Raw genomic sequence first — 27721 nt, forward strand, 5'->3', positions numbered from 1 at the left:
ATCTGGTCCAGTATGTCATTCAAAGTTCTTGTTTCTTTTTTTTTTTTTTTTTTAAGATTTTATTTATTTATTGACAGAGAGAGAGACAGCCAGTGAGAGAGGGAACACAAGCAGGGGCAGTGGGAGAGGAAGAAGCAGTCTCCCAGCGGAGGAGCCCAACATGGGGCTAGATCCCAGGACCCTGGGATCACGCCCTGAGCTGAAGGCAGACGCTCAACGACTGAGCCACCCAGGCGCCCCTCAAAGTTCTTGTTTCTTTGTTGATTTTCTGCTTAGATGATCTGTCTATTGCTGAGAGTGGAGTGTTGAGGTCCCCTACTATTAACATATTATTATCTATATGTCTCTTTATTCTGGTTAACAGTTGGCTTATGTAGTTGGCTGCTCCCCTGTTGGGGGCATAGATATTTATAATTGTTAGATCCTCTTGTTGGATACATCCTTTAAGAATAATATAGTGTCCTTCTCTAACTACAGTCTTTAGCTTATAATCTAATTTGTCTGATATGAGAATTGCTACCCCAGCTTTCTTTTGATGCCCATTGGCATGAAAAATGGTTCTCCATCCCTTCACTTTCAGTCTGGTTGTATCTTTAGGTTCAAAGTGAGTCTCTTGTAGACAGCATATGGGTGGGTCATGTCTTTCTTCCAATCTGCAACCCTGTGTCATTTTATGGGAACACTTAAGCCATTCACATTGAGAGTGATTATTGAGAGATATGATTTTAATGTCATCATGTTGCCTGTGAATTCCTTGTTTCTGTAGATTGTCTCTGTAAATTTCTATTCTTTATCAATCTTGGGGTCTTTGTAGTTTTATAGAACCCGCCCTTAATATTTCCTGCAGGGCTGGCTTGGTGGTCACATATTCTTTCAGTTTCTGCTGGTCTTGGAAGCTCCTTGTCTCTCCATCCATTCTGAATGAAAGCCTTGCTGGATAAAGTATCCTTGGCTGCATGTTCTTTTCACTTAGTGCTCTGAATATGTCTTGTCAGCCCTTTCTGGCTTGCCAGGTCTCTGTAGACAGGTCTGACATTATTCTGATGTTCCTCCCTCTGTACATAAGGAATCTCTTCCCCCTTGCCACTTTCAAGATTGTTTCCTTGGATCTAAGATTTGCGAATTGTATTATTGTGTGACGTGGTGTCAGTCTGTTCTCTTCGATCTTGGGAAGGGTCCTCTCTGCCTCTTGGACATGAATGCTTGTTTCCTTTACCAGATTAGGCAAGTTCTCAGCTACAATTTGTTCAGATATCTCTTCTAGACCTCTCTCTTTCTCCACCCCCTTGGGGATGCCGATGATTCTGACATTGGAACGTTTCATTGAGTCAGTAATCTCCCATAGCTTTTCTTCATGAAAAAGGAGGTGTTTTTTTTTCCCCCATGTTACCTCTCTTTCCTTCTTTTCTATCATTTCGTCCTCTAACTCACTAATTTGTTCTTCTGCCTCATTTACCCTGGCCATCAGAGCATCCAGTTTAGACTGCATTTCATTCATAGAATTAATTTCCACCAGATTCATTCTCATTTCAGCCTGTAGAGATTCTGTATTTTCGTTAATATTTTTCTCAAGCCTACACATCATCTTGATAATTGTTACTCTGAAATCTATTTCTGACAGTTTGGTTATATCCATATCCATTAGTTCTGTGGCAGAGGCTACAGTGTCTGTTTCTTTCCTTTGCTGGGGGTTCCTCCTCCTTGTCATTCTGATGACAAGGATGTCCAGAGTCCAAATTATTGACCAGGACCCAAGCAAGATGCACATGTTTTATAAGGACCTTAGGGATGTGGGCTGTTTGTTCTTTCAGCCTGCCTTCTGGGGGAGGGGCCTGCCGCGCTGATACTCAGGCAACCCTGTTTGGGGAGAGTTGCCTTGTCCCTTGGGGGGGGGGGCACAGTACAAACCGGTTTTTTGGGGCTTTTGTTCTCTGGCAGCTTTCTGTGTCTCTTCTGAGAGTCAGAGAAGCGGTGACCGTATCCAAACCTCTGTTTCAGAACAGAGAGATCGCAGTCTGCTCTTCACTGAGCTCTCCTGGCCACTCTAACTCTGTTTCTGTCAGTGCTGCTAAAAACCCCGCAGCATCCTGTGTTGTGCGCCCCACAGCCGTTCTCCCAGTCCTCGCTCCCCGGGCTGGGTCGTCTCTGCCCTTTGTGCTTCTAACACTGCCAGCTCCCCCTGGTTCCCGCGTGCGCACCCAAGCTCCCGGTCTCAGTCTGGTTCCCCGGTGGCTACTGGTCTGCTAGTGCGGCCGCTCCCCAGTGCGGGAGGCTTCTGCCTTCCTGACACCTGAGCCGGTGGCTCCCTCCCCCTTCCGTGTATCTTCCAATATCTGCGCGCAGACTCTCAGCTCCCCGCTTCATACCTTGAGACCCAACGCCAAGATGTTCTGTTTGTAGAGATCCAGGTGTATGTTCTTACGTCTCAGGCTGATTTCATGGGTGTTCAGGATGGTCTGGTAGATATCCAGCTCGACTCAGGGGACCAGTTGAGATAGGGTCCCCTGCTCCTCTACCATCTTTCCCCTCCTCCCCTGAACTCATTCTAAAAGAACTAAATTTTTATCCCCGCCACCCCACATTTTAGGTATGTTTTCATACTTTACATCCTTTTATTTTGTGAATGCCTTGACCGATTTTCATAGATATATTTGATTATACTGCTGTTGTGCTTTAACCTCTGTATTGGTTTTATAAGGGATTAATATACTATTTTTTTCATGTTGATATGTACCTGTGAAAATTTTCCCTTTCCTACTTTCCTTACTACTTAATGTTCTTTCCTTTCCACTCAAAGAATCCCCTTTAACATTTCTTGTAGGGCTGGTTTAGTGTTCATGAATTTATATTTTTTTGGCGGGGGGTCGGTGGTGAGGGCTGGGAAACTCCTTTTCTCTCTTTCAATTCTTAATGATAGCTTTGCTGGATAGAGTATTATTAGCTGCAGATTTTTCCCTTTCATCATTTCGAATATATCGTGCCAAAAATCAGCTGATAGTCTTGTGGGTTTTCCCTTGTATGTAACTGTTTTCTCTTGCTACTTTTTTAAAATAGAGAACATCTTTGTGAAGATTTTATTCATTTATGAGAGAGAGAGCATGAGCACGAGCAGGGGAAGAGGGAGAAAGAGAGCAGACTCCCCGCTGAGCAGAAAGCCTGAAGCAGGGCTTGATCCCAGGACCCTGAGATCATGACCCAAGCCAAAGGCAGACGCCTAACCAATTGAGCCACCCAGGTGCCCCTCTTGCTACTTTTGAAATTCTTTATCAGTAGTTTTAACTATCATGTGTCTTGGTGTGGACCTCCTTAGGTTGATTTTGTTGGGGGCTTTCTGTGCCTCCTGGATTGGGATTTCTGTTTTCTTCCCCAGATAAGGGAAGTTTTCAGCTATTTCTTAAAATAAATTTTCTGCCCCCTTTCTCTCTCTTCTGTGGTCCCTATAATGTGAATGCTATTATACTTGATGGTGTCACTGTATTCCCTTAACCTATTCTCATTTTCTAATATTTTTTCTTCTTCCCATTCCATTTAGTTTTCCATTACTCTGTCCTCTAGGTCACTGATCCATTCCTTTTGCTTCCTTTGGTCCACTATTTATTCCATCTAGTGTATTTTTAATTGCAGTTATTGAGCTCATCTGAGAGGTTCTTTTTAATACTTTCTGAGACCCTCCACTCTTAAGTCCGGTGGGCATCCGTATGGCCATTACTTTGAATTCACTAGGTGGCATATTGCTTATCTCCATTTTGTTAGTTCTCTTGCTGTGAGCTTGTGCTTTCCTTTGGAACGTATTCCTCTGTCTCCTCATTTTGTCTAACTTTGTGTCTTTGTGTGTGTTAGCAAAGTCAGCTATGTCTCCTGCTTTTGAAACTTGTGGCCTTATGAAGAAGAGGTCCTGTGGAGCCCTGCAATGTGATGTATCCTGGGTAGCAGAAGCTGTTGCTTCAGGGTTATCTGCTATGTGTATTGTGTGTACCCTACTATTGTGGTTGAGATGGTTTTGACTTCAGTCCAGTTGTCTGCAATGGCTCTGTGCCTGTCCTATGAAGGGGGCCAGTCTGGGGCCACCATGGGCTTGAGTTGGGACAGACCAGATGCCTGCCCTCAGCTTACTTGCCAGAACTGTGGCTGCACTGAACTGCAGTGTGCTCTCCCAGCATTGTCCGCTGAGAGGCTTTTGTTGATGGGTGGGACCTACAGTCAGACCAGATGTCTGCCCCAAACCCACAGCTGGGACTGCCGTCAAACTAGCATGTGTGGTTATCTTTCACTTTCTCCAGCGCAGGAGTCACTTTGGAGTGGTGCTGGCCACTATCAGGGCTGCTTGCACACTGCCAGGCTTGTGGTGCCACTTTGGATGGCTCTTGCCTAGTGGGGTAGGTTGGATGGGATAGTCTGCAGGAGAATACAGGGTGGGATGCACAGTGCAGGCAAAGTTTGCACCCATCTGCTTGTGGGAAGAGCCCAGATGTGGGCTAGAAAAACCTTGAAGAGTAAAAATTTTCTTTTCTAAACCAATGATCAAGGCTCCTAGGCCTATCCTAAGGCCCGCCCCCCCCCCCCCACAAGACAGTCCAGATTCCTGTAGGCAGATGCTATGAATCCAAACACCCAGACTCTCCTGCCGCCCTGTTCCAGATCTCTGGCTACCCTGATCTCCAGGACCTGTGCATGTCCAGTATGCACCCTGTCAACTGGCTGGGGGCAGCCAGGGCCCTCAGGCCCGTGAAGCTCTGGCTTGTCCCCTGCCCACTGCAGCACCTTCCGCTCAGGGGGAGGCCACCACTTAGAATATTCCTGAAGTGTCAGCTTTAAACCAGTGCTATTGAGTCCACATTTGGACTGGTCGCCTGATGAGCTCCCCGGCATCACCAGTCATCCGGGATCCCAGCTGTATCTCACTGGAGGATCCTATGCCAGTCAGACTGGCTCAACTCTAGCAATCTGGTCCAGTTTCCTCCAGTTTGTCTTCAGGGGGAGTATGTGCATGGGGGTAGGTTAGGGCTTGGAACTGGGCAAAGGCCAGGTACCACCAATAGCCTGCTCCTGTGACCTAGGCTGGCCTGACATTGCCGAGTTCTGGATTCCTTGCTACCCTGACCTTGCTCCCCTGCACGAGCAGTGTGCACCCTGTCAGCCACACTTGGCAGCTTGGGCCTCCCCCCAACCACCTACATTTCTTAAGGTAAAGGGAGCCCACTGCCCCAAAATCACTGAAGCAGCCGCTGAAATGTGTACTCCATCGTATTTACTGTTTGTAGGGTTCCTAGGTTTCTGTACCTGTCGAGGCTCCCATGTGTGTCTTACTGATGGGCATCTCAGCCAGTTCAGTCGATTTAGTCCAGGTAAGGCAGACCACATCCCTCCTGCCCTGCCTTTAGGCGGAATATGAACATTGAAATAGGTTAAAGCTTGGAATTAGGCAGATGCCTTGTACCCCCAAAACCCACTCCTGCGACCAGGCTTCTCTTGACACTTTCCCTATAACAGGTCCCTGGCTACTCTGACCACTCCGGCCCACACATGGACTGTATGGACCCCATCATCAGGCCTCCATAAGAAACATTTTGAAAAATACTGTGAAAGGTAGGACGTCAGCTGCAAATGTGTCTCACTCACTAACCCTACCAAAATTGCCCAAGAGACGGTTTAGGGGTACAATGGATTATAAATTATCTTCTGAGGATCCCTGGAGACCTATTGAGACTTAGTCTAGACAAAACTTCTAAATAAACTCTAGATGTTGGCCCATTACCCAATCCAGTGAGTTACAGCCTATATTAAAAAGAATAAAAAGAACAGTAAAAAGAATAAAAAATTTTCAATGCACTTAGAAGCCCGAAGTAACAAGCCAATAGACAGAAAAGTACTATCACAAAAAGTAATCTCCAGAGTAGGAAGAAACCCAGACCCTAAGCGCTCCAATCCACACCTTAAGGACAATGAATACTTTAACCTGGTAACTCACTTACTAGACGCTAGGCCCCGGAAAATACACAAAATGACAACAAATGATACTATGGAACCAATCAGAAGGGAGAGACTGTAACAGGTAAGAAATGACAAACACTAAAATGGAACTCCAGTAAACAGATCTGGACCCAGAAATCCAGTGGCTAGGCAAGTTAGGGTCCAAAGGAAGACAAAACCTAATCCTTACAGGAGCAGAGATTGTGCAATTGGGCCCATTACTACTGATGGTAAATTTAATCAAAACCTTCAAGCATTTGGAGAAAATATTGCTAATTTACAAGGATTTTTGTTTGCCTGGGTAGCAGCCACCGAAAGATTAAGATGGCCTACAGGTAAGGTATTATTCCTTCAAACATCTCTTTGGAAAACAGCATGGGAAGCTAAGACAATAATGAAATAGGGTCATTGACTATGGTTTATAATAGAGGACAGACACCCTCACTGCTCCATGCAGAAGCAACAGAACGAATTTAGAAAGTCATCCTAAAAGCTGCACCCCCACGGGCCAGAAAGCGTTATTTACAGTATTTGCAGGTGCCAGAAACACTGGAGAACTGATTGACTTGCTAAGAACAGCTGAGGAACTAAGTCAAGATAAAAGCTGTATCTTTAACACTCATGTATAGAGACAAAACAGGCCTACACCAAATATAAACAGACCCCATCAAAATAGACCATAAAGACCTAAATCTCCAAGGCCCTTTTGGCCACATAAACCATTTAGACCACCCCACTGTAACAAAATTATAAAGACAGAAACCCAAATAGACACCCCAGAAACCACAACAGTGGCAGAGAAATGGAAACAACCAACATTTTAAATAGACCTACAGAAAAGAAACACATAGATCCATTAACCATTTACTATCAATACCAACCCCTTTATAAAACCTAATCCCATTGCTAGACAAGTCATTGAGAGCTAAAGCATATCACACCCCTGAGCCCTCCTGGCCCATCCTGGAGACAGTGGTGCATAGGTTATGCTGGCCATATCACTAGAAACCCCTCTGTAAATCAAAATACTACATACACTGCCCTCTTGTTAGATGTAGGGTTCATAACAATGATACAAGGCTAGCCCACTAATCTACAAAAACCTTAACCACCAGAAGGGACTAATGGAAGGTTTAGGAGGAAAATTAACCCCAGGGACATGGATACGGAGATTCTAACAAGAGATGACAGACCACCCATTGAGGTTAAATGCCTTATAGTTTCCCGCTACAGAGAACACGCCTGGCAAGGATGTAATAGAACATCCTCAGTCAGGAAAACCTTCAGGAATTCCTAAAGGAACAAATGAACGTGCCTACTATTTTGTCACATAGTGACCCAATCTGGTCTGTTACACAGCCAGACACACCACACCGTTTTACAGTGGATTACAGGAACTTAAGCACGCTCCCCCAACTGAGGGAGCACTCCGGGTTATAGGCACCATCATAACCAATATCACCACTGGATCCAGACTTCATGACATGGTGAGACTTCTGTGACATGTTCTTTGCTATTCCAGTTGATGAGGAGAGCCAACCCCGGACTGCATTTCCATGGGAAGGCAGAGGAGAGCAGTTTGCTGGGCTACACAAGGACACCTTTGCACCTCAGTAACAGCCCACAACCTTCCCACATAAGACATCTAGGCCTTTGATGAAAACACACAGAAAATCCAGTATTCCCTATATATTGAGGACATCCTAATTTATGGTGATAACCAGGGAAAACTGAGTAGGGTCAAAATAGAGTTAACTGAATTCCTTACACTCAGAAAATGGAAAATTGACCAGGTGAGGTCCAAAGACCCCAGGCTACAGTAAAAGTTCTAGGCGAATTTGGTTCTCTGAAGGCATAAAAACACCACGCCCAGTCATGAACAATACAGATCGTGTATCAACTCCTACCACAGAAGCAGCAGCTCAAACTGCTAGGACTATTTGGATATTGGCTACACCCCCTACCACCTAATGGGGATAATATTAAAACACGTTTATGAAATAAAGAGGAAGAGCAGGGAATTCAGATGGATAGAAAGACCAAGATGCAGCCTTTATTTATCTGAAAAATGCTGTCAGAATGTTTAAACGTGGGCCCCAGCTAAGGAGGACTCTAAATATAAACCGGAGCGCCTATACTCAAGAGAGTTTGCAGCAGCAGTGTGGACTGAAACACCACAGAACCCCAAGTTTTACCGGAGTGGGCTCTACACTATGGAGTTCCCATTGTCTGAGAACATGCACCAACCAATGGAAAGGCTCGGGCATTCTAGGAGGCCCTATGAAATACAGAACCACTGATAGAAAATACACCGATTATACTTAACCTCTAACAACCCCTTCTGGGGTAGGTAAAGCAGACCCCTGACAGACAAATGAGAACTACTCATGAGCATAAAGTCCTAAAATAAAAATAGTACATATCTGAGTGGGGCATGCAGATGAAAGGTTGACCTCGGTATCAACTGAAAAAAATCTCAGCCATGCCAATAGTGACTTGCTGGATTTCAAGGCTTACGCTTGAGCTGTCGGACAGTCAGGATCACTGTGGTCCATAGCAGTCAACAATGCACGGTTTCGGGTGGATCAGGCTCCTTGCCATCAGCCAGAGCATGCTGCCAGCCCTGTGGCTGGACAACTACCAATGGTTGATCAGAATCAGGCTTAAAGGAATCAGTACAATAGACTGATTTAGTAGCCATCAGATTGGAAACTGAACATTCTGTTAAGGAAGATCAGAAAGAAGTATATAAATATTTTTGGACCCAAGGCCAGTAGGTAAATGAATAGCTCCTTGGTCAGGTCATGGCAGGACCATGGGAAATAGGATAGAAGAACATATGGGGTAAGGACATATGGCAGAGAGAGCACTGGATGACAGTCTATAGTGATTACATAGGTCTCTGCACATTGGAAGGACAACTCAGAAGTAAAGAATTTCAATGACCAGTAGCATATCTAAACAAGGATGATGAAACATAAAACATGGACTCGCAGATATGCTGACGGAGAGGATCACTGCATGGGCACATCACCCGACAGGTCATGCTGGCACACATGGCGCTAGAAGACTGCTGGAAAAAGAAACATGTATATAACGACCGAATAGCTTTAATTTTAAATTAGGAAATGTGAGAAATACCAACATTTTGAAGCTTATTCATTCATTCATTCTTCATTACACTACTGAGTCATCTGGGTAAGGTCAAAGATAACCTTTTCAAATTACACAAAGTAATTACATGGAACACTGGCCTAAATCAGAGAATGAACTAGATGCACGCAGCCGTGTAGGCACATAATCAGGAATACAATTACCCTACCTTTGCAAGAGAAATGATCAAAAATCCACCATCTAAGCCTTAGAAATCTGGATTGCTTGCTCTGTCTTTCCAACCGTCATAAGATCAGAGCAGGGCGCCTACTTCACGGGAAAGCTAATGCTCAAGAATGGGCTCAGGGGCGCCTGGGTAGCGCAGTCGTTAAGCGTCTGCCTTCGGCTCAGGGCGTGATCCCGGCGTTCCGGGATCGAGTCCCACGTCGGGCTCCTCTGCTGGGAGCCTGCTTCTTCCTCTCCCACTCCCCTGCTATGTTCCCTCTCTTGCTGAATGTCTCTGTCACATAAATAAATAAAAAAATCTTAAAAAAAAAAAAAGAATGGGCTCAGAAACAAGATGTAAAATGGAACTTCCTCTTACCCTACAACCCAGCTGCCTCTGGATCGCTTGAAAGGTATCATGGCTTGCTTAAGCAAAAACTTAAGTTACTAACAATCTAGAATACGAAAGCTTAGACTAAAACAAGCGGAGAGGCAGAAAGATCTCTAAACCACAGATATAGGAAGGGTGGAAAACCTTCCAGTGAATTAATATTGCAGGCACCGACAGAGATGGGAATTAGCATTATCAGCACACCAGGATCTCAAAAGTATTAACTGAGAAACAGAAACGTATATAGTACTGGGGAAATTATACCACCTGCCGTAATAACACCTACTGCCCGATCAAAGGAAAAGGCGTATTACAGCAAAATGAAGACCGTAATATGCCTCTGTAAAAGTTTCAGCCATGTAGAACACCATTCTGGATTTGATCAGAACTAGATTAATATTTAGCATAGTATAATGCAGAGCGATTATCTTGCACCAAGATTGTCAATAATGGCCATGACAAGAACAGATTTCCTTAGATGGCAAGAACAAGAAAGAATTACAGATTTGCAGGACACTGCATTTTGCAGTTATGAATCTGCTATCATCTTTAACCCTGTAACTACTAAACGGGTCCGTGTAGCATGCTGCCTGCCGGCCATCCTCTTTTTCCTATTGTTCATGAAGGGGCTCAGGACAGTCACCCCAGAGTGTACCCCTTTGGCATACATATTATTTTGTTCTGAAGGCACTTGATATCATGTGGGCTCAAGAGAAAATTTGTTCCTCCCTTAACCACCCAGAAGAATCTAAATTGGTGGTCTTCCCTAGAATTAGGGTTATTAACAGAAGTAAATTTTATCTGAGCGTCCCATCTGCATGGAAGGGCAAACATCTAATTACAAACACCCACTCTTCATACTGCCCTGTGAAGTGCATTCCTTTCCTCTGAATCCCAGACCCCTGCCCCCTCCTCCTCAGGTGTGAATGGCATATAGACTTCATTTTGCCTGTCTTCAGAGTTTCCACATCTATGTGGATCCCCATACATATGCCATTAGATTCTGTTTTCTCCTGTTAATCCGTCTCATGTCAATTTGATTCTTAGTCCAGCTAGAGGGATCTTTAAGGGGCCAGGCATTCTGGCTCGCTGACACGCACTTTGTATGTCCTACTCAGTAAGCTGTGCATACTTCCCTGGTATCTCCAGCAATAGCAGTCATGCCACTGTTCCAAGCTGGAACATTCTGCTCCAGATACACCTCAAGTCTGTGACATCCTCTTCTTCCTCCATGGATCACCATTTTGGTCACCTTACTGTGACTGAGGACTTAACTACATTACCAGCATCACCAAGCTCAGCCTTTCCACCCCTGCCTTCACTATCAGCCCCATCGACTTCTTGGGAAAACTTCAATCAACAGAGAACCCAGAGGCTAAGAGAAGCTGATGAGGCAGTGGTAACCTCCACTTCAAGCCCCGCAAGAATGAACGAGGGTCCTGATCAACGCTTCCTACTCGACGCTGGCTTGGGTCCTAAAGGTTGACATGAACAACTAATGGTCTCTTGGTAATACAACCCAGCATACAGGCCAGGTCTGGTTAGTACAGACTTACACTTTTCCCTTCTCTTACTGAATTGAGTGCAATATTGGAAGCATGGCAGAGACTCTGAAAATGACCCCAGTGTAATTCCTGATTTACTTTGTGTGGCAGCATTTATTCTAAAAGAGCAGCAGCTGAATATACTGAATGGGCTATTGTATGTTTCAATACGAATAGGCCAAAAAATGATCATTTACAACACTCTCAACTTTCGCTGTTTAACCCATTGTCACCTATTAGAAAATTAACAACAGATCCATGGGCACTGTTCCCGGACTTTGAAAAAAAAAAAGAGACAACTTGTATATAGAGGACACGTAGGAAACTTAGCATATAACACGTGTCATTATCCTTGGTGGTACACATCGGGCTTCTCCCTCACAGCGCAGATTTCTACCCCAAGGATATGGGAACCCACGTTAATAAGACCTCTCATGGTCATACTGGAACTGACAAAATTGCCTATACCCTGACATTTTATATTCAGGACTTTCAACCAGATACAGATCCCCAAATTGTCCTCAGTTTTATATGTCTTTGTTACTGTGCAGTTTATGACTCTGCCAATAACAAGTTCACTAAAAGGAAAGAAACCCTTCCAGTTCCTTATTGGACTGGCAAGAAGTTTACCTGAGGAACAAGAATGGCGGCTTTTTCTCAATTCCAAACTGATCAAATCACATTGGTTCAAAAAATTTGAAACCAAACAATTTGAATTTAACACACTGGCAATGGCAGCTTTGTCACTGTTGGGCACATAACTGGATAAAATTAGCAATGTATTAAAAACAAACGAATTTCACACAGAAATATAGCGATGGAAATTTGACATAAAGCAGAAAATGCTAAAACTAACAACACTAAAAGGAACATAAAAGATCTTTTTTTTTTTAAGATTATTTATTTGAGAGATAGAGAGCATGGGCAGGGGGAGGGGGAGAGTGAGAGGGAGAAGCAGGCTCCCCACTGAGCAGGGAGCCTATCACAGAGCTCAATCCTGGAACCCCAGGATCATGACCTGAGCTGAAGGCAGACGCTTAACCAACGGAGCCACGCGAGTGCCCCAAAAGAAGTTTCTTTGAATGTAGATTGTGAATTGTTGCTATTAAGATTGGTTGATATGTGGAATATTCTCAGAACAGCTATAACCTTGGGGCAATAGTGGTCACCTGAGATAACAGACAACCCAACCAGAAGTAAAGCAGATACCACACATCCTGGGGCTGTGGTTCAATGGGTGACTGAAAATACAATATTGGCTCTTAAAGGAGGAAGCTGACATTGGGGTACCACACTCTTGTGGCTTCTCAATATCAAAATGCCACAGAAAGCCACCTTATAATAGAAGGAAAACATGTACTTAAGGATAGGCTGGTGGAATGGATCCCAAATAACTTTATTAGTACTAGACCTCTGGACGTCCATGTAGTACAAGTACCAAGGACTGTGGCCTTGATGCCTCCTCAACTAGTTACACGTAACATGGGAAATCGAACCAGGACAGTGTGGTCTAAGCCAAACCTCACCCTAACCTATTGGGAGTCAAGGGAAAAATACAGAACGCACGACGATGGGATGTGTAAAAATAGAACAGGTAATGAACATGACAACAGAACGAAAAGATACTATTTGAGGCCAAGAGAAGATAAAGGGCCTATTAAAATAACTGGAGAAGTATTTCACATTGAACCCTTAAAATTAATAAATGTAAAGCATGCGTTAGAAAACTTAAGGAACATTGGGAAGATGGGACTAATCAATTGAAAATAACTTCGCGGAATTGGAAAGAGAACAAAAGCATGCCTTCCCTAGAATAATGACAGCCTTGAATTCTGATGTTATGCAGTCGGAGCTGTGCCTGACAGGGGCATGTAAGCACGTACTCCCTGGAGCTCGGTAAAAATGAGCTTTCCTTGGAAATGTCCCTGTCCAAAAAGTTAAATCGCCCGGTGTAAGTAACTTACCTTTTGGTTGTAAGTTATCATGGTATCATGGTAAAGGGTTCCTTGTTAGGCTTATATTGGTCACAATTAGGAATATGGTTGCTTAGGGCACCTGCGTGGCTCAGTTGGTTGGGCAACTGCCTTTGGCTCGAGTCATGGTCCCCGGGGTCCTGGGATCGAGTCCCACATAGGGCTCTCTGCTCTGCGGGGAGCCTGCCTCTCCCTCTGCCACTCCCCATGCTTGTGCTCTATCAAATAAATAAATAAAATCTTAAAAAAAAAAAAGGACTATGGTTGCTTAAACTGGTTATGAAACTGTGGTGTAAGTGTGTCTGTGTCAAAGGAAAAATACTCCCCAAATGTTTTTTTGTGATTAAGAATGTGATGTGGTCACAGGGTGGTTGGTATTTTTGTGAACTTAGATTTGTACAGGACATTAAGCCCTGAGTATAAGCATGTGAGTGATTTCAAATCACTGGATGGATTATTATACATTGGCTTGATTTGATTTCAAATCCACCAGTTTATGACAAGGACTGAAAACAGTTGTTTTTAGAAGGAAAGCTGTTTTGATAGAACCACGAAGTAAGTTGTGTCAGGATGTCATCATCTCATCTGTTCCCACCCATAAGAACTTTGTACAGCAGCTGCTGGGGGGCCCCAGGAAGGGCTTAAGAATAAAAACATAGGAAGAAGCAACTATGGCAAGGGGACGTTAGACTCTAACTACTGAGAGTGTGTGAGAACTCTCCGGAGCCTTCAGTCTGGGCAAGGCTATGCTTTGCTGATCTAAACAGGTCTCTGAAGACCTTGGGCCAATTAGCTCTTTTTGAGATAAGGGGACTCTTACCAACAGTGACAAAAGCCCTGCGGAGGCGAGAAGATCATTTTGAGGTCATCACCAGCGCCCACGTTCTCTAGCGATGTGTTCTGTCAACAGAGGCTGCTGGCATGTCCGCTCTTGGTTGGTTAAGCTCTCTCTTCCGGGTGCCAGTTCCTCTAAAGGTACACCTCAATTTATTTATTTAAACGATTTTATTTATTTATTCATGGGGGGGGGTGCACAGAGGGAGAAGCAAGCTCCCCGTGGAGCAGGAACCCTGACTCAAGACTTGATCCTAGGACCCTGGGATCATGACCTGAGCCAAAGGCAGATGCTTAGCCAACCGAGCCACCCAGGCGCCCTACACCTCAATTGAAATTGGACTTTATTCCTTTCATCTCACCTTGCCTGGAACAACAGTGTCATTAGCACTGGGTTGGAGGAGGTTATGACTTTATTGGCTAGCAGAAGACATTATATTGTGTGCTACTGGCTTAGGGAAATTTGCAGCGGACCCGGTTAAATACGCTGTGCAAAGACAAGATCAGTGCGTGGGCATTATTTCTCTCCCACCACAAAACAGCCTTCCGCGGGAGTACATGCATTTGTGTGGTTAGGGCTTAGAACTTGGACAGGTGCAAGGTGCCACCGATAGCTTGCTTCTGTGATGCAGCCTTGCCCAACGCGGCCCTGACCTGCCCGGCAGGAGCAGTCTGCACGCCATCAGTCATGCTTGGCGGCCGGCAGCCTCCCAGGCCTGTGGAGTCAGGGCCCATCCCCAACCACTGGCGTTGCCTCAAGAGAAGAGGGAGCCCACCCCCCAAAAACAGCTCTCAGGCATCCGCTGAAATGGCCAAAAGTCAGTCGCCACTGAACTCACGGTTTGCTGGGGTCTCAGGCTTCTGTAGCTGTCCAGGCTCCCAGGTGTCTCTTACTGGAAGGGACCCCAGCCAGCTCGCCCGATTTAGCCCCGGGGAGGGAAGGCCAGATTGCTCTTGTTCTGCCTTCAAATGGAATACGTGTATTGATGTAGGCCGGGGCGTGGAATTAGGTAGACTCCGGGCCCCCCCCAGCCACCCCCTCCCGTGAGCCAGCTCTGACATCGTCCTGTCCCAGGTCCCTCGCCTCCCAAGCATGTGCCGTCTGTGCCCCGTCAGCTGGTCTTTGGCTGCGGGGCCCTACAGACCTGGGGCACTCAGGCAGTACCGGACCAGCTGCTCAGCCCCCAGGATGGAGAGCGCACCCCCTGAAATCTTTCTGAGGCGGCAACCTTCCACTGGGGACGGTCAGTCCTCATTCGGCCGAGCAGCAAGACAGAGTCCGGCCTGCTCCAGCAAGCAAGGCTCTCGGGGGTTTGTTACTAGAGAGGACCCTAGCCAGCCCCCCCGGGCGCACCCCGGCAAGGCAGCCCAGACCTCCCCAGGTCCGCTTTAGCAAGAACATGTGCAACTGTGCAGATTAAGGCTCAGAAGTAGAAGGATGCCAGGTCTGTCCAAGAGCGCACTGCCGTGAGCCAGCCTCGCAGGACACTGCCCGGTTCTAGGTCGCTGGCTACCCTGACCCGTGCTGGCCTAGGCGTGGGCGGTCTCCTCTGAGCTTGCCGCCCTTGGGCTGCTGGGCACACCTGTCCTGTGGAGCTCCTGCTGGGCGCCAACTTTCTGAATGGCCTCAAGGTAGAGAGAGCCGTCCCTTCAAAAATATTTCTGAGGCGGCCGCTCTAAACTGGTGATAGTCCCCATTGGGACTACCTGACGAGGTCCAGAACTTCTCCAGGAACCGAGGCGTCTGGGTATCTGTTATTAGAGAAAACCCCGGCCAGAATTCCCAGCCCTGCTCTGCAAGGCAGTCGCAATTCTTCCAGCTGCACCTTCCGGGGGCGTATGCACGTTTGTTTAGGTAAGGGCTTGGAAGTAGGAAGAAACCTGTGTCTCCACCAGCCCCCTCCCATGAGCAGACCTCTCAAAGCACGTGTCCAGTCCCAGGTCCCTTAGCTACCCTGACCTGCATCGCGCAAGCACGTGCAGCATGCACCCCTCCAGCCATCCGGGCGCTGCCTGGGCACGCCAGCCTGGCGCAGCTCAGACGGGTCCCTGACCAACCGCACGGGCTCCGGGGCAGAGGAACCCCACCCCCCGAAATCCTTCTGAGGCAGCAGCTTCAAATTGGTGACCCTCAGGTTTCATTTGCATTCGCTGCCAGGCGGGGTGCTGGGCTTATCGGTAGTCAAGGCTCCTAGGTGTCTCAGTGAAGGCTGCCCCAGTCATCCCACTTGGCCCAGTCCTGGCCAGGCAGTCCAGAATCTTCCAGGTTTACCTTTAGAGGGAATGTGAACATTTGCGTAGGTTATAACTTGGAATCAGTCAGATGCCATGGATCCCCAAGAGACTGCTCCCCTGACCCGGTCTCTCCTGACACCTGTCCTGTTCCGGGTGCCTGTCTGGAACCTGCAGAGCCCGCACATGTGCAGACCATGCCTGGTTGGGTGGCCGTGTGCGGCGGGGCCCTCCAGGGCTGCGGAACTCAGGCCACCTGCAACTCCTGCATGGATGTCAGGCTCAGGGTATTTTCGCATGGAGGGAAGACAGGCTGGGGCAGTCTGACAAATTTTCCTGGTTTGTTGTTAGAATGTCTCTGGTGAGTTTTTGAGTGGCCCGTAGAGTAACAGGCACAAAGATTGTCTATATGAGTCACTGTGATTTCTCTGAAGGTTATATCAAGTCATCCATATTCGGTTTGCAGGGCTTCAGGAAAAAGGTCAGTTTTAGTTCTCAATGATTCCAAGTCAAAATGATGGGGAAAATACTGGAAACGTTAGTTTGGAGAGTTGTAGCCAGACATTGGAGGAAATTAGAGTTCAGAATCTAGTTTACAGGTAGAAAACAAAATTTCAAAGACCATCAATTGAACTAGAATTTAATAACCACAAAAGTGTTACTGAAACACAATTTTTCTCTCTGAAGTCACCCTCATTTTCAAAGTTAGCCAAATTAAAAATTTTACTTTTAATAAACTTGGCCTGATTCTTTACATATGGGCACCAAAAATAGTGATGGATCCTACAGGCTTTTTTAAATCTTTGCTAGAACTTTTCATTAGGAATCTGCAGATTGAGCTTTAACAGCCTCTTAAGGCAAAGAGGCCAAGCCAAGTACTTACCATCAGACTTGACTTGCAATACCCCCAGACTAGGGTTACTTCCTCTTTTCTCAAGGTCCCCAAAATATCTTAGGTTCTTGCACCTCTCAGGAATTGACCACCCTTACATACCTGGTCAGGTTGCCGGGAACCCAGGAAGCAAGGCGTCAGGCTGATGTTTCCAAAGGGCTTTATTGGTTCCATAAAGCCAACCTCCGTCCCTTAAACTTATACAAATAAATATATTGCCGCGAAACTAGAAAATACTCACCGAGTTTCCAAATTCTGAGGGATTGGGTAAGGGAAGGTAATTCTGCTTGCAAAGGTGTAAATCGGTTAGCTTAAGAGAAAGTTTCTTTAAATCTGGAAAAACAAAACATTAGAAGGTTCAGCAACATTTCAACCCAAAAGTCATACACCTTACAGTCCTCCTCAGTTTATAAAGTCCCATGTAATTAATTTTTGTTTGGCTTGAATTCTGGAATTTTTTTTTTTTTTACCAGTTCAGTTTTATGATCTTAAGGTTATCAGAAATCTGTATTCTAGAGATTTTTCATGAATCTTGAAAATGAAACATTTTTTGCAGGAACACTTTTGTAAAAGCTTTTGAGTAAAAGTATATCCGTAAACAACAAGTCTTAAAAAGGACAATGATGAAATATCTGATTAAGAGTTCATTCCAACATGACTGAAAAGAAAATTTGGTTGTTTGTGATCTACCACACTTCAAGATAAGTCATGTTACAAGTGCTAATATACCAGGATGTATCAGATTTTTAGGACTTTTATACAATTTCTCCAACACTTGTTTTAACAACATACATCTACACGAATGTAATCAAAGCAGGTTTATCATTATTTATTTGACAATGCTTCCCATGTAACTTAAAATACCAAAGAAGCCTAATTAGTTTAATCTCTCTTTTCTGAGGAGGACAGACTTTTCTAAATGTTTCATGGACCCTTCCAAAAACTTCAAAGTTAGTTTGGGGTCAATAAACTTCATTTTAGCATTTGATTTGGGAAAGTTTGTCAAAATAGATCAAAAGGAGTGGGAGTGTGGGGGGGAAGACGGCAGAGCAGGACGATGCGGAGCTCGCCTGGCACTGCGGACACACGGAGGCAGCCACCGCATCTATGGTGACTAACTCTGAAAATGACCTCAAGACTGGCAGAAAAGATCTTCCTCGGCTAGTCAGAGAGACAGGACCACATCAAAAAGGGTAAGAGGGGGAGAGACGTGACCAGGAACCAAAGCCCAGCAGGACCAACCACGAACAGGAGAAGCAGCCCAAGCACGGAGGAGGGAAGATATCAGAGGCCACTTTGGGCATCCCCACCCCCTGGGGACCTGCCCTGGAAAGAGGACTCCCCATAATTTCTGGCTTTGAAAATCTATGGGGCTAATTCCAAGAGCTTTAGTAATCAGCGGTGCTTAATTCTGGAGGAGAGGGAGGATTATAGGAAACGCAGTCCCTGCCCTTAAAGAACCAGGCCAATAACTTGGCCTGAGACGGCAGCAAAGTAGCAGTTTGGAAAGTGCCTGGGGTATATATGAAGGAGGGTCATTCATTCATCTTAGAACATGTGCCGGAAGGGCAGGGAACTGTAGATTTCTCTGGGAACAAAGGTGTGGGTGGGTACCATTTTTCTTGCCCTCCTTTAGCCCAGACAGCTGGGCACTTGCAGGAGCCAGTTCTAACACCCTGCATAAACCCTGCTGGCACTGCACGCCCCACCTCAGCGTTCCCCTGCAGATCTGCATGACCCAACCCACCGGCTTTGGTAGACAGCCCTCCTAAGTGGCTCCTGCCCTGTCACACCTGGCAGCCAACACTGGCTGGGGCCAGTGACCCTCTAAAGGGACTCCTGCCCTGGGGCCTGCCCTGGGGCAAAGGGGAGATAACCACACCTACCTTACACCCACAGTTCCCACAGCTTAGCTGGCCTCATGGGGAGCAAGGGGGGGTGTGCATTGGTGCACCTGCAATGATCACAGAGGCTAATTGCAGACTGCTAGGCTGAATGCCAGCTCCACCCACCAGCAATCCCACAGTGGCTGCAGCTGGGCCTCTTTCGGCACAGGGAGCAAACGCTGCCCACAGCACCTGGAGTAAGTAAATTGGGTCATCGCAGCTAGGGGCTGAAGGCAAGCCCCACCCACTAGCATGCCCACAGCACTCACGGCACAGCCACACAGAAGGGTGCGTGCAGTCCACGCAGGGAATACCCCTGGGGCACCCGATTCTGGTGAGCAGGGGAACTGCACTACAGGGCACCACAGAAACTTCTCTACACAGGGTCATCACCGTCAAGACCAGGAGACACAGCTGATCTACCTAATAAATAAAAACAAACACAGAAGAAAGGAGGAAACAAAGATCTCCCAATGAAAGAACAAAACAATACTACAGAAAAAGAGCAAAACAAAATGGAGATAAGCAATACACCTGATAAAGAGATTAAAGTCGTCCTAAAGATACTCCCTGACTTGAGAAGAGCGAATGAACTCACGAGAATCTCAAGAGATTAAAAATGTATAAAAGAAATGAGAGCTGAAGAACCTAATAACTGAAAAAATATATAATATAGAATTAAAAAAATCAGTTTAGATTATGTAGAAGAATGGATCATTGATCTGGAAGACAGGGCAATGGAAAACAATCAAGCTGAACAGTAAAAAGAAAAAGAATAAATAATAAATGAGAACAGGCTCAGGGACCTCTGCTATATCATCAAGCTTAATAACATTCACGTTATAGGGATCCCAGAAGGAAAAGAATGAGAGAAGGGGGCAAAACACTTATTTGAAGAAATAATGGAAAACTTCCCTAATCTGGGGAAGGAAACAAACATCCAGCTCTAGGAAGCAGAAAAAGCCCCCCAAAAAGATAAACCCAAGGAGGTCCACACCAAGACATATAATAACTACAAGGGCAAAAATTACCGACAAGGAATCTTAAAAGCAGCAAGAGGAAAGCAAACCATAACATACAGGTGAAACCACTAAGGCTACTTTTCAGCACCATCTTTGCAGGCCTGAAGGGAGGGGCAGGATATGCTCAAAGTGCTGGAAGGAAGAAACCTACAACCAAGAACACTCGATCCAGCAAGCATGTCATTCAGAATTAAAGGAGAGACAAGAGGTTTCCCAGACAGACAAAATTGAAAGGAGTTCATCGCCACTAGACCAGCCTTACAAGAAATGTTAAGGGGAATTCTTTAAGTAGAGAGATAAGATAGGAAAGATAGGAAAGAAAAAAAAAAAAGGAAAAAATTTTCACTTGCCATTTGCAACAACTTGAATGTTCCTGGAAGGCGTTACGCTACGTGAAATAAGGCAGACAAAGACTAGTATATGATTTCACGAACACGTGGAACCGTAAAAAACAAAAGAACCCAATGAACAAAATCAAATCCATAAAACCAAAGAACTGGTGGAGGCCAGAGGGGAGGAGGGTGTGGGGATGGGCAAAATGAAGGGAGTGGGAGACAGGGGCTTCCAGTTGTAGAGTATGTCACAGACATGAAAGGGACAGCACGGGGAGTGAAGTCCATGGGACCGGAACAGCGATGGCTGGTGACAGACCAGCTACAACTGTGAGCAGCACATGACACATGGTCCCTGATCACTAGGTTGTGCCCCGGAAACTCACACAAAATTGTATGTCAAGTATGCTTCAGAATGGGGCGCCTGGGTGGCGCAGTCGTTAAGCGTCTGCCTTCGGCTCAGGGCGTGATCCCGGCGTTATGGGATCGAGCCCCACATCAGGCTCCTCCGCTATGAGCCTGCTTCTTCCTCTCCCACTCCCCCTGCTTGTGTTCCCTCTCTCACTGGCTGTCTCTATCTCTGTCAAATAAATAAATAAAATCTTTAAAAAAAAAAGTATGCTTCAGAAGAAAAATACATCAAAAGGTTTGAAAATTTGTTTAAATAGCATCACAGACCAGTATAGAACAATACTTCATTATCTTTCCAAAGTGACAATATTTCACAGGCAAAACCGGAAGGTTGTATAGTTGTGAGCAAAACTTAGCTTTTAATATTAAGACTCAGCATTCTTTGATAATCACAGACCGGATGATAAAGATACCACGCAGCACGGGAAGTTATTTTGATAAAACAGAACCACCTGATTTTCTAGGCAGATAACTTGAAAAGGTTAAAAAAAGCCCACTTCTATAATCTATCAAAAGCAGACCAATCGGTCAAGAAAACGTCATCCTTTTAAGAGAAACTCCAATTTTAGTTTAGCTCCAGTGTACTTTTGACATTAAAACTCATTTACTTAAATTTATTCCAATCTTGTTCAATCCTGACCACACATAAAATTCCATAAGGTTCATTTTTGATGACTCTTTTACAACTTTATTTTTTTACATTCAGATTTTCTCTTATATTTTCTTTCTCAGTCTTCTTTAGGACAAAATTACTTTCCTTTCCTTCAACAAAAAAGCGTTTCTCTTCCTAACATTTTACCAAAAGCACACGTTCTGCTTTTCCTGCATATGGACATGGTTCCCTTATTATGTCTAGTAGCTTTAACTATATACATTACTTAGTATTCTTAACTTTTAGAAACCTTAATTCCTAATGAAAATCAAGTGGCAATTGAAACTGTTACACCAATTTTTTTTTTTTAGTTTGGCAAATTTATGAATACATTTTATAATTTCTATAAACACATACTTCTTCTTCATACAATCCCTCAGTAAAGCACAAAATATGTTACTCTGTAATAGGGAAGCTAAAAGTAGATAAACTATGTTTAGTAACTGATGTTTCATTACGTTATTTGGAAATGATCTGGACAGTCAATGAATTCAACTTAAAATTTTGCTAAATTAAGTGATGAGTTAAGATTTCAGATTGCCAAAAAGTTCTGCAAATCTTTTTGTTTTAAAGCTATCATTAAATATCACTATTGCTAAAAAGTTTATAAACCGTTATTCCACTTATCTAAGTAATTTGCTACCAAGAATTACATTTAGATTACTCAAGAAAACTTCAGGAGATATTAAACAAAATCAGTTATCATTCTAAGTTCTTTTGCTGACAAATTTGGTAACTGGGATAATAACTTATTTGATTAGTAAACTCAGGATCCATGTCTTATCTTTAATGCTGAAAACTCTAAAGACATGCCTATTCTAATTAAACCAGTAACTTTAAATTACCTTTAATATTCAATACTTTCCCAGGTCACATGAAGCTGAAATTCCTTTGGATTATTTCCATTCTATTTTTGAGAGTTTTATACAAGTGCTTGATTTTTTTTAAGGTTTTATTTATGAGAGAGAGAGAGAATAAGCTGGGAGGAAGGGCAGACGGAGAAGCAGACTCCCTGCTGAGCGGGGAGCCCTGATGTGGGGCCTGATCCCAGGACCCTGAGACCATGACCTGAGCTGAAGGCAGACACTTAAGCAACTGAGCCACCCGGGCGCCCCTGTGCTTGACTTTAAGCCCATTAAATAGAGCTCTTTTACAAGTAATTTTAGTAATATTATCTGGAGGTAGAAAAGTACTATATCCATAATGTACATACATACACATAAAGCCAAACGGAGATCTTATACCTTCTGCTTAAAACAATACAAAATTTACTACTTTCTATACAATCATTGGAATAAATTAAGTTTACTCACTCAGGGGGCTGATGTCTTTCACTATTCGTGGAGAAGACTTTAAAGAGTTGTACTGCCCCTTAAAGTAAATTTAGGGTAGCTGTCCAGAGTGTGGTCACAAAAGCCCTTTTAGCAGTTTGTATTTTCGAAAGGCCTCTTTCCTTCGACTTTTTTCTTCCGTCTCAGGTAACTGTGGGCTGTGTTACATTTCAGAGACATGATAAAATTTCTAACTTTAAAGGGACAGAGAAAGAATGCGAAGTTTTTTTTTCCTAAGAATTTTGGGGTAATTGCTAGTTACCTTAAGTCTAGGATAATTTTGTCCCAAAATTATGATCTTTTATAATACCGACAAGTATTTGAGGGGCACCTGGGTGGCTTAGTCGGTTGAGTGTAGACTCTTGGTTTTGGCTCAGGTCAGGATTTTGGGGTCCTCTCCATCCCAGGACCCAGGATGGAGCCCGGCCTCAGGCACCTCACTCAGCGGGGAGTCTGCTTGAGATTCTCTCCCTCTGCCCCGCCACCCTCCCTCTCTCTCTCAAATAAGTCAATCTTAAGAATATATATACCTACAAGCATTTGAGAGAACAAGGCACACTTCGGGGATTAGTAAAATAGGTGGGTTTTGACAGGTTTCCGCAGGCGCAGCTCTGGTTTTGTAGAGATTTGCAAGACAAAGACAGTTATTTTTAATTCCCACAAAGAATTGCATTATAGCCTAAAAGACAAGGGACTGACCCACCTTTTCAAACTTGCTTCTTTATATCAGGGAGATCTTTAACTAAAATGGGAATCAAATATTTATGCCTCTGTAAAGTCTGTACGAAGCATTTTAACAAAAGCCTTCTGAGGACACAATCAGCCATGGTGTTATCAGCCCCTGAACACTGACCTTTTGATCATTTGCAAGAGGGCCTAGGACACATTTCGGCCATCACTCTTCTCTGAAGAACGGTATGGTGAATGGCCACTAATCTTTCTAGTTCTTCTCTAAATTTGGGAGGAACTTCTGAAAATGGAGGTAAAGGAGATTTATAATTTCAAATATATGCTGCTGTCCCCACTGGGGAGGACACAAATTGTGTGTGTCTACCTGTCCGTCGGTGTGGGGGGTGAGGGTGTCCTAGGACTAGGACAAGAGACACTGCGTAGAAATGCCTGAAGCTGGCAGAGCTAATGACAGAGCCCTGGAAAGCAGGAGCAAAGCAAGTTTTACTGCCAGTCTTCGGTGATTTGTTAAATCCATTTCCTGCCTTTCAGCATTTACATAAATAACCTGCGTAAAATAATAACGGGAAACCTCACCAGAATGGAGTTAGGAGGTTTGGAAAGGAGAGAGCTCACGTCTACCCCTGCTGGACGTCAGTCAGCTGTAGAACCAACAGGAAGAGACTAGACCTGGCTCAGGGATAGGACTTTACATTCCAAACAGGAGGAAGGAAGGCTTCCTCCTCCCCCGACAGCCCAGCCAGTAAGAGACAGTCACAACTCAGCCAATAAAAATACACTTCCAGCAGGAACTTAACTCCACTAGACGCTTTGTTTTTAATAGCCGTCCCAATTCCCCACTTTGCTCTATAAAAGACCGTTCGTCTCCTTTGTTTCAAGTACTTGCCATATGCTTGCCCCAGACTGGAAATTTTTGCTACTCCTAATAAACCCATTTTTTGATGACAAAATAGCTGGCGATTTTTATTTAAAAAAAATTTTTTTTTGCAGTTTACTTTTAAGGTTAACACCCATACTTTATCTCTCATCTATCTATCATCTATCTATCTATCTATCTATCTATCTATCTATCTATCTATCATCTATCTATCTTTCTATCAGAGAGATTGAGAGAGAGAACACAAGCAGGGAGAGGGAGAAGCTGGTTCCCCACTGAGCAGGGAGCCCGATGTGGGACTCGATCCCAGGACCCTGGGATCATGACCTGAGCTGAAGGCAGATGCTTAGCCGACTGAGCCACCCAGGCGTCCCAACGCCTGCATACTTTGAACCTTGAGATTAGACCACAGCGCTCTCTGTAATCTTGTTGGGAAAGGAAAACTAAAATAGGCAAATGGGGCCAGATTCTGAGGAGAATTTACTCTGGATGTGGACATTCACTTTTGTCTTAAGTCTAATTTCTGGTTGTTGTTTTTTTTAAGTCTTTTCAAGGGAGTCCTAAAAGCTAGCCACTATCCTAATAATTGAGAATGCTTTATAAATTTTTTTCATTAAAATGTAATCAATTTAAAGGCTCCATCATTTGGCAATGATGAGTAGGACCTTATTAATCTGAACAGTGACTCACCAATAATTGTTTTTATGGAAAGACACAGAGGCAACTTCCCAGGCTTAGACCACTGACACAAGCAGCATGCCTGGAGAGGAATAAATAATGCATCCCCCATGACCTAAAATTTTACTCTCCAAAATAGCCTAAGATAACAAAGGCGTTCATTGCACGGGGAGTAAGATGGTGTAGAGAAAACGGTAGCCTCAAGTCTCCCACAAAAATGTGAGACACCCTCTCACAAATCTGTGACATGGGGCAGGAGCAACTGTAGTGAGACTTCTCCAGCACTAACAAAGGTTTAGATGACAAATGTCCTTTATAGGCTGGGACCTCTTAGAACACACAACCCTGTGAGCTGGCATGGGCAGACAATGAGAGTACTGCTTGTAAGCGTGAGTCTCAGAACCCCACTCGACTTAATGGGCCACCAAGTTGTATCCCAAAGTGCACCCTGGAGTGGTGGAGATCAAAGAGAATACTCTCACTAGTCAAAGCCAAGCTCTTAGGACATAGAAGACAAAAGGAAAAACTGTGGCCATTTCTGGATGGAAATGGATCTCTCAAGCCAAGAGAATTCTACCAATGCCACCAGAGTCCTTAAAGCCGAGGAACTAGTTCCACAGATATTTTCTCTGCTAACCTGAATTTAGCCCGTGCAGGCTGAGTCCCAGTACGTGATGTGGTGGTGAGGATTCTTACCTTCTGCCAGCTTCTGTCAGATGTCCCATCGTCTCTCAGCTGCAGCAGCGTCCAGCCAGTTAGCGATTATCCTGCCGATTCTGCCAGCTATTGAGGAGGAAAAATTATGCTCTCCCCTTCAAGAGTCTTCTAGGTGGTCTAAGAAATAAATTGACAAGAGACAGGTTAACAGGAGAAAAAAATAAAGTCTAACTCCATGCACAGAGAGGTCTGATATTAACATTGAGATCCAAGGAAACCACCAAGGCAGGCAGCCTCGAGACTTTTTTTAGCCCTGGAAATAATACATCTGTGATGAACTGACAGTACAAAGAAAACAGAATTTCTTTAAAATTGAAGTTTGCGAATATAACAGAATTTCAGGTGGGTAGTAAAATTAGTAAAAGTAACAAGATGTTTACACAGACTTCTTAGCTCTGAATTCCATTATCTCTGGCGATACCGATGTCTCTCTACCACCTGGTAAAGGGAAGGCACATTTTACGTGGGAGATTTATTTTTTGCTTTGTGGAGACAAAGCAAGTTCAGGGTATTATTCTTGCCCTGGCTGTTTTATAAGGACCTTTAATTCAAAATAATCAATATGCTGAGGTGGCATGTTTTGGGGTGGCCTGCCCTTGACCCCACATGGGCATTTGTGGAGGTTAGGGCTTGGATTTAGGCAGGTGCCTTGAACCTCCAGTAGCCCACACCCATGACTCAGCCTCTCCTGACTCTTGCCAAGTCCCAGATTCCCAGCTACCCTGAACTGTGCTGTCAAGGCACCTGGAGTTGGAAGCCCTTCAGCCAGCCTCAAGAAGTCAGGGCCCAGCAGGCCAATGTAGCTGGGTCTTGATCCCAAATACCTGTGTAAGTTCAGAGTGGAAGGCACCGCCCCCAAACATCACCCTGGGACAGTAGCTGCAAATTGAAGACAGTCCCTTACCATTTGGACTTGCTGCCTATGGGATTCTAGTGTTTGCCAGAAGACAGGGCTCCCAGGAGTCTCTTATTAGAGGATACCCTGGCCAGCCCTCTCAGCCCTGCCCTGCCAAGGCGTCCAGTCACCTGGAGCTCTGCCTCCAAGGGTATAGTGCCCATGGGGTAGGCTTATTCCCTGTGAAACTGAGTAAAGGAAACCTGATTGAAAATGGAGTCAGGAAGCCCTGACAGGGGGAGCTCTCATGCACATACACTCCTTGCAGCCGCATAACCAGCAGAAGAAGGAAGAGAATTCTTACCTTGACAAGGTAAGACATCTTCACAGGAATTTTATCTCCTGCTCTTAAGAAAAAGAAGGAAGATCCCATTCAGCCCCAGCAACAAGAACTAACCATTGCTTGCAGCCAGTGAGAAAATGCCACAACCTCAAGGTCTTATTCTTCTTCAATGAACTTTTGTTCAAAATAGCCCTCCCTACTTTTCTCCTAAAACCTAATAAAAGCTGACCTTCCTTTTGTCTCTTTGGACTCGCCATTGGTTTGCCATAGTCTGCTTGTCCCAAATTGCCATTCTTCTGCCGTTCCTGAAGAAAGTCATTTTGCTGGTAAAATAACTGGCTCTGAGTCCCTTTCAGGTTCTGAGCTCTGCTCTCTTTGTATTGTGAGCTCTCTGGGTTTATTTGGGATCTGTTTTTGTTTAATGAAGGCATCACCCTTCCTGGTGAGAAGCTTTTGTTTCTGTTGTTTGAAGCTTCCTGGTAAGTTACTCATTGTATTCAAAAGGGAGGAAAGCACGTGATTCACAGTGTTTTAGAACAGTGGTTTCAAAAATAAGGCCTCTCATAGTTAAGACATCTCAGGGAATCCAAAGGCAAGTTAGGTTCCACCTGGCTCTTTAACCAGCATCTTGTGCCTTTCTCGAAAACTGCGCCAACTTTTGAAGAATTTGGACTTGTAAAGGCTGTTCTGGTGAAACTTGTAGATAAATCCACCTTAAGGACCCCCCTTAAAAGAGGATTACAAACCTCAGAAAGACAATGAAATGCATTCTTTGATTGATGTGCAGAATCTT

General features: G+C 44.7%; 1 long non-coding RNA gene across 6 annotated transcripts; it reads right to left on the reverse strand.

Moving 5' to 3' along the window:
- Positions 1–12306: 12306 nt before the first annotated feature.
- LOC148108431 (uncharacterized) lies at positions 12307–27459 on the reverse strand. Of its 6 annotated transcripts, none has more exons than XR_015727918.1 (4): positions 27183–27459; positions 25730–25867; positions 22771–22946; positions 12307–17487 (listed from the first exon to the last, which is right to left on the reverse strand). It is a non-coding gene; the product is annotated as an uncharacterized LOC148108431 (long non-coding RNA). The 6 variants fall into 6 exon arrangements; XR_015727919.1 differs by lacking the exon at positions 22771–22946 and having other exon boundaries at positions 12307–13414; positions 14017–17487; positions 27183–27453; XR_015727915.1 differs by lacking the exon at positions 22771–22946 and having other exon boundaries at positions 12307–16850; positions 17396–17487; positions 27183–27443.
- Between the last annotated feature and the right edge of the window lie 262 nt (positions 27460–27721).

Source organism: Ursus americanus, chromosome 20, assembly GCF_024610735.1.
Source record: "Ursus americanus isolate L20-20 chromosome 20, mUrsAme1.1.p, whole genome shotgun sequence".
NCBI lineage: Eukaryota > Metazoa > Chordata > Mammalia > Carnivora > Ursidae > Ursus > Ursus americanus.